Genomic DNA, 7,972 nt, shown 5'->3' with positions numbered 1-7,972 from the left:
TGGGGTGGCCCGTCCTCTTCTGGCTGTGCCGGGTGGAGATTATAACAGAACATGGCCAAGATGTTCAAATGTTCATAAATGACCAGCATGGTCGAATAATAGTAAGGCAGAACAGTTGAAACTGGAGCAGCAGCATGGCCAGGTGGACTGGGGACAGCAAGGAGTCATCATGTCAGGTAGTCCTGGGGCATGGTCCTAGGGCTCAGGTCAGTTGAAACTGGAGCAGCAGCATGGCCAGGTGGACTGGGGACAGCAATGAGTCATCATGTCAGGTAGTCCTGGGGCATGGTCCTAGGGCTCAGGTCCTCCGAGAGAGAGAAAGAAAGAAGGAGAGAATTAGAGAACGCACACTTAGATTCACACAGGACACCGAATAGGACAGGAGAAGTACTCCAGATATAACAAACTGACCCTAGCCCCCCGACACAAACTACTGCAGCATAAATACTGGAGGCTGAGACAGGAGGGGACAGGAGACACTGTGGCCCCATCTGAGGACACCCCCGGACAGGGCCAAACAGGAAGGATATAACCCCACCCACTTTGCCAAAGCACAGCCCCCACACCACTAGAGGGATATCTTCAACCACCAACTTACCATCCTGAGACAAGGCTGAGTATAGCCCACAAAGATCTCCGCCACGGCACAGCCCAAGTGGGGGTGGGGGGGCGCTAACCCAGACAGGATGACCACAACAGTGAATCAACCCACTCAGGTGACGCACCCCCTGCAGGGACGGCATGAGAGAGCCCCAGTAAGCCAGTGACTCAGCCCCTGTAATAGGGTTAGAGGCAGAGAATCCCAGTGGAAAGAGGGGAACCGGCCAGGCAGAGACAGCAAGGGCGGTTCGTTGCTCCAGAGCCTTTCCGTTCACCTTCCCACTCCTGGGCCAGACTACACTCAATCATATGACCCACTGAAGAGATGAGTCTTCAGTAAAGACTTATATTTTATTATTATTATTATTATTATTATTATTACTTAAAGGTTGAGACCGAGTTTGCTTCTCTGACATGGGTAGGCAGACCGTTCCATAAAAATGGAGCTCTATAGGAGAAAGCCCTGCCTCCAGCTGTTTGCTTAGAAATTCTAGGGATAATTAGGAGGCCTACGTCTTGTGACCATAGCTTATGTGTAGGTATGTACGGCAGGACCAAATCAGAGAGATAGGTAGGAGCAAGCCCATGTAATGCTTTGTAGGTTAGCAGTAAAACCTTAAAATCAGCCCTTGCTTTGACAGGAAGCCAGTGTAGAGAGGCTAGCACTGGAGTAATATGATCAAATCTTTTGGTTCTAGTCAGGATTCTAGCAGCCGTATTTAGCACTAACTGAAGTTTATTTAGTGCTTTATCCGGGTAGCCGGAAAGTAGAGCATTGCAGTAGTCTAACCTAGAAGTGACAAAAGCATGGATTAATTTTTCTGCATCATTTTTGGACAGAAAGTTTCTGATTTTTGCAATATTACGTAGATGGAAAAAAGCTGTCCTCGAAATGATCTTGATATGTTCTTCAAAAGAGAGATCAGGGTCCAGAGTAATGCCGAGGTCCTTCACAGTTTTATTTGAGACGACTGTACAACCATTAAGATTAATTGTCAGATTCAACAGAAGATCTCTATGTTTCATGGGACCTAGAACAATCATCTCTGTTTTGTCCGAGTTTAATAGTAGAAAGTTTGCAGCCATCCACTTCCTTATGTCTGAAACACATGCTTCTTGCGAGGGCAATTTTGGGGCTTCACCATGTTTCATTGAAATGTACAGCTGTGTGTCATCTGCATAGCAGTGAAAGTTAACATTATGTTTTCGAATAACATCCCCATGAGGTAAAATGTATAGTGAAAACAACAGTGGTCCTAAAACGGAACCTTGAGGAACACCGAAATTTACAGTTGATTTGTCAGAGGACAAACCATTCACAGAGACAAACTGATATCTTTCCGACAGATAAGATCTAAACCAGGCCAGAACATGTCCGTGTAGACCAATTTGGGTTTCCAATCTCTCCAAAAGAATGTGGTGATCGATGGTATCAAAAGCAGCACTAAGGTCTAGGAGCACGAGGACAGATGCAGAGCTTCGGTCCGATGCCATTAAAATTTAATTTACCACCTTCACAAGTGCCGTCTCACTGCTATGATGGGGTCTAAAACCAGACTGAAACATTTCGTATACATTGTTTGTCTTCAGGAAAGCAGTGAGTTGCTGCGCAACAGCCTTCTCTAAAAATTTTGAGAGGAATGGAAGATTCGATATAGGCTGATAGTTTTTTTATATTTTCTGGGTCAAGGTTTGGCTTTTTCAAGAGAGGCTTTATTACTGCCACTTTTAGTGAGTTTGGTACACATCCAGTGGATAGAGAGCCATTTATTATGTTCAACATAGGAGGGCCAAGCACAGGAAGCAGCTCTTTCAGTAGTTTAGTTGGAATAGGGTCCAGTATGCAGCTTGAAGGTTTAGAGGCCATGATTATTTTCATCATTGTGTCAAGAGATATAGTACTAAAACACTTGAGTGTCTCTCTTGATCCTATGTCCTGGTAGAGATGTGCAGACTCAGGACAACTGAGGTTTGGAGGAATACGCAGGTCTAAAGAGGAGTCCGTAATTTGCTTTCTAATAATCATAATCTTTTCCTCAAAGAAGTTCATGAATTTATCACTGCTAAAGTGAAAGTCATCCTCTCTTGGGGAATGCTGCTTTTTAGTTAGCTTTGCGACAGTATCAAAAAGGAATTTCGGATTGTTCTTATTTTCCTCAATTAAATTAGAAAAATAGGATGATCGAGCAGCAGTAAGGGCTCTTCGGTACTGCATGGTACCGTCTTTCCAAGCTAGTCGGAAGACTTCCAGTTTGGTGTGGCGCCATTTCCGTTCCAATTTTCTGGAAGCTTGCTTCAGAGCTCGGGTATTTTCTGTGTACCAGGGAGCTAGTTTCTTATGAGAAATGTTTTTAGTTTTTAGGGGTGCAACTGCATCTAGGGTATTGCGCAAGATTAAATTGAGATCCTCAGTTAGGTGGTTAACTGATTTTTGTCCTCTGGCGTCCTTGGGTAGGCAGAGTGAGTCTGGAAGGGCATCAAGGAATCTTTGTGTTGTCTGTGAATTTATAGCACGACTTTTGATGGTCCTTGGTTGGGGTCTGAGCAGATTATTTGTTGCAATTGCAAACGTAATAAAATGGTGGTCCGATAGTCCAGGATTATGAGGAAAAACATTAAGATCCACAACATTTATTCCATGGGACAAAACTAGGTCCAGCCTTATGACTGTGACAGTGAGTGGGTCCAGAGACATGTTGGACAAAACCCACTGAGTCGATGATGGCTCCGAAAGCCTTTTAGAGTGGGTCTGTGGACTTTTCCATGTGAATATTAAAGTCACCAAAGATTAGAATATTATCTTCTATGACTACATGGTCCGATAGGAATTCAGGGAATTCAGTGAGAAATGCTGTATATGCCCAAGGAGGCCTGTAAACAGTAGCTATAAAAAGTGATTGAGTAGGCTGCATAGATTTCATGACTAGAAGCTCAAAAGACGAAAACGTCATTTTTTTTTGTAAATTGAAATTTGCTATCGTAAATGTTAACAACACCTCCGCCTTTGCGGCATGCACGGGGGATATGGTCACTAGTGTAGCCAGGAGGTGAGGCCTCATTTAAAACAGTAAATTCATCAGGCTTAAGCCATGTTTCAGTCAGGCCAATCACATCAAGATTATGATCAGTGATTAGTTAATTTACTATAATTGCCTTTGAAGTAAGGGATCTAACATTAAGTAGCCCTATTTTGAGATGTGAGGTATCATGATCTCTTTCAGTAATGACGGGAATGGAGGTGGTCTTTATCCTAGTGAGATTGCTAAGGCGAACACCGCCATGTTTAGTTTTGCCCAACCTAGGTCGAGGCACAGACACGGTCTCAATGGTGATAGCTGAGCTGACTACACTGACTGTGCAGGCAGCTGGCTAACAGCCTGCTGCCTGGCCTGCACCCTATTTAATTGTGGAGCTAGAGGAGTTAGAGCCCTGTCTATGTTGGTAGATAAGATGAGAGCACCCCTCCAGCTAGGATGGAGTCCGTCACTCCTCAGCAGGCCAGGCTTGGTCCTGTTTGTGGGTGAGTCCCAGAAAGAGGGCCAATTATCTACAAATTCTATCTTTTGGGAGGGGCAGAAAACAGTTTTCAACCAGCGATTGAGTTGTGAGACTCTGCTGTAGAGCTCATCACTCCCCCTAACTGGGAGGGGGCCAGAGACAATTACTCGATGCCGACACATCTTTCTAGCTGATATGCACGCAGAAGCTATGTTGCGCTTGGTGATCTCTGACTGTTTCATCCTAACATCGTTGGTGCCGACGTGGATAACAATATTTCTATACTCTCTACACTCGCCAGTTTTAGCCTTAGCCAGCACCATCTTCAGATTAGCCTTAACGTCGGTAGCCCTGCCCCCTGGCGCTCTGGATAAGAGCGTCTGCTAAATGACTTAAATGTAAATGTAAATGTAAACAGTGTATGATCGCTGGATGACTCGTTTTAAGTCTAATACTGCGGGTAATGAAGTTGCCAATGACTAGAGTTTTCAATTTGTCAGAGCTAATGGGGGGAAGCTTCGGCGTCTCAGACCCCGTAACGGGAGGAGTAGAGACCAGAGAAGACTCGGCCTCTGACTCCTACCCGCTACTTAATGGGGAAAACCGGTTGAAAGTTTCTGTCGGCTGAATGAGCGACACCGGTTGAGCTTTCCTACAGCATTTCCTTCCAGAAACCGTGAGAAAGTTGTCTGGCTGCAGGGACTGTGCCAGGGGATTTATACTACTATCTGTACTTACTGGTGGCACAGACGCGGTTTCATCCTTTCCTACACTGAAATTACCCTTGCCTAACGATTGCGTCTGAAGCTGGGCTTGTAGCACAGCTATCCTCGCCGTAAGGCGAGTACAGCGACTACAAATAGTAGGCATCATGTTAAGGTTACTACTTAGCTTCGGCTGTTGGAGGTCCTGACGAATCGTGTCCAGATAAAGCGTCCGGAGTGAAAAAGTTGAGGAAAAAATATATAAATATATGAACGGTAACTAAAAAGTGAAAACCGTAAAGTTGTCAGGTAGCAAAATAGGTTGGCAACAAAACGCACAGCAACTCGAAAACAAGCCTGCAAGTTGTGACCGGAAATTACAACAGAACCCTGAGTACCAGACCATTAGGACCTGATGGAGGAACAACAGAACCCTAAGTACCAGACCATTAGGACCTGATGGAGGAACAATAGAGCCCTGAGTACCAGACCATTAGGACCTGATGGTAGTTAGCAAGTTGGGTACTAACAATGCATGTCCAGAGTGCATAACAGGAAATGACTGTGACTCAAGGTCACGTGGAATTATTATTCATCCGCCGCCTTCACCTCATGTTTCAGCATGATAATGCACGGCCCCATGTCGCAAGGATATGTACACAATTCCTGAAAGCTGAAAATGTTCTGGTCTGCATTCTCACCAGACATGTCACCCATCGAGCATGTTTGGGAGGCTCTGAATCAATGTGTATGACAGCGTGTTCCAATTGCTGCCAATTTCTAGCAACTTCGCACAGCCATTGAAAAGGAGTGGGACAACATTTCACAGGGCACAATCAACAGCCTGATAAACTCTATGTGAAGGAGATGTGCATGAGGCAAATCGTGGTCACACCAGATAGTGACTGGTTTTCTGATCCACGCCCCTACTTTTTTTAAAGGCATATGTGACCCACAAATGCATATCTTTACTCCCAGTCATGTGAAATCCATAGATTAGGGCCTAATGAGTTTATTTCAAAATTGAAATTGAAATTGTTGCATGTTGTGTTTATATTTTTGTTCAGTGGAGGTCACGTTTTTTAAACTCTTTCATAACCTGCCTGCCATCAACCAGCTGGCAGCTAGTGTGTTGATTGTGAACTTGCCTGAGGCTATTTTGTGTGTGTGTGTGTGTGTGTGTGTGTGTGTGTGTGTGTGTGTGTGTGTGTGTGTGTGTGTGTGTGTGTGTGTGTGTGTGTGTGTGTGTGTGTGTGTGTGTGTGTGTGTGTGTGTGTGTGTGTGTGTGTGTGTGTGTGTGTGTGTGTGTGTGTGTGTGTGTGTGTGAGGCAGTTACCTTCTCACCTCCGGTCCCAGGGGAACACTGTCACGCTCCATGCAACATGCTACATACAACACACACAACCATAGGGACAGGTGCTGGAGGAAGGAAATACCTAAACGCAGGCAAAGACAGTATACTGGTGCTACAGACAGTCAGACATGATAGGGATAAACACTGCCAATAACCTGAAAATAAAAAGGTATGTTCATTAGATAGGTAAGCTGATATAATCAAAAACAAATGGACTGTTCCATTCATGTTACACATATTTACTTGACAATTTTACACAGGATTTCACAGGAAATTAAACTGTATGCCAGCTATTCAGTTTCAATAATTGAACATGTTTGATTAACAACATGAATCCAATATAAATTAATTAAGCTATATACGATTTGCGAACATAAGGGCAATTCCTCATGAATGTCCTGCAAGTCTACCAGAGAAAGAGAGAGAGATAGCGAGATAAAGTCAGGGAAAAGACGAAGAGAGGAAAAGAGAGAGAAAGAGTGCTCTGAGCCTCCAGGACCTACTGTTAAACCAAGAATCAATGCTACTCCACTTAGAAGTAAATTGAAACTATTTTCCTTGGAGTCCCCGCCATGTTAATTTCAGCCGCAGGGTCGTGGGGAGGACACTTTAGTGATGATGAAAGACAGTTTTCCATTTACTGAGCTTGGTCACACTCCCATTTGAGTTAATATTGCTGCTCCTTCAGTTTCCTTCATTCTCTCCCATTCTCCCTCATTCGCTCTGCCCCGCAGTCAGACAAGGGGACAGGAAGAATCATAACCTGGGTCCAGCTTCTTTGCTTTGGTTTATTATCCTGTATCCCACCCTTTCTTATCTAGCAGACTAAGGTCTCTTTAAAAAACACCTCTAGGTCTCTATCAGGAGAAAGGGCTTGGAGTGATGCCACAGTGTCAGAGTCTATATCCTTGTGCTGTAACTTCCATTGACTGTGAATTATTTCAAGTCCAAATGCTTCAAGGTGCAAACAAATAATCCTGCTAAGCATTCTGACCTTTCCTACAGGTAAGGGCTGCGCTAAATGCAAAGGACAGGTTCACTGAAAACACACACGTGTGCATGCACAAAGACACAGACACACACACACACTAGGTAGGTAGGTTAGCAGCTATACTAAGAGCTGGGTGGTGATATAAAGAGCAATGAAAGGGCAGAAAGTGTGACTCATCCTCCTGTCTGGTGTGTGTGTGTTTTCAAGGTTATGTGTGTGTGGGAGTCATCTACAGTAATTATCCTATCAGAGGGATAATTCAGCACACATGCAAATATTCAGCTCACACGCAAGCATACCTGAACACAAACACATAAATACACACTGTAAAAATGTAAATAAAAAACCCTGTGGCTCTCTAGGAGCAGGAATGAGGAACAGCGACTGGCTGAAACAGCTGCCAAGCTCAGGCTAGAGTGAGAGTGCAACAGAGAGTGGTTTCAGCACCAAGGACAGCATTTATTTATGCTGTGTGCCTATATGCTCTCTCAGCCTGTCTCTGTGGCACAATTGGCTAACGCATTAGACTGTTAATCTAAAGGTTGGTGGTTGGAGCCCACCCAGGGACGGAAAGCTTTTCTAATTGTGCCCTCGTTGGTATGCAGACTATTTTAGGAATGTAATGAACAGGCATGTTTTCAGAGCCATGTGACTGTGTGTAATGTATTGCCTGCATTAGGTAGATTAGCAATAGTTACTGATTTACACTCTCAATCTGGAGGGAGCCAGAACTTGTCAGGGTAACCGTTTTACAGTAATGAATAGTAATACATGATGTAATACCATAGTAACAGCATAGTAATGACATGTAATAGCAATATTAAT

General features: G+C 44.2%; 1 non-coding gene across 1 annotated transcript; it reads left to right on the top strand.

Annotated features, from left to right (window-relative positions):
* The first annotated feature begins 7,642 nt into the window (after positions 1-7,642).
* On the top strand, positions 7,643-7,716 carry trnan-guu. Its single transcript has one exon. It is a non-coding gene; the product is annotated as a tRNA-Asn (tRNA).
* Positions 7,717-7,972: the final 256 nt, after the last annotated feature.

The sequence above is a fragment of the Oncorhynchus gorbuscha genome, unplaced genomic scaffold (genome assembly GCF_021184085.1).
Source record: "Oncorhynchus gorbuscha isolate QuinsamMale2020 ecotype Even-year unplaced genomic scaffold, OgorEven_v1.0 Un_scaffold_499, whole genome shotgun sequence".
NCBI classification, from domain to species: Eukaryota; Metazoa; Chordata; class Actinopteri; order Salmoniformes; family Salmonidae; genus Oncorhynchus; species Oncorhynchus gorbuscha.
This window is presented reverse-complemented; position numbering and strand designations above follow the sequence as displayed.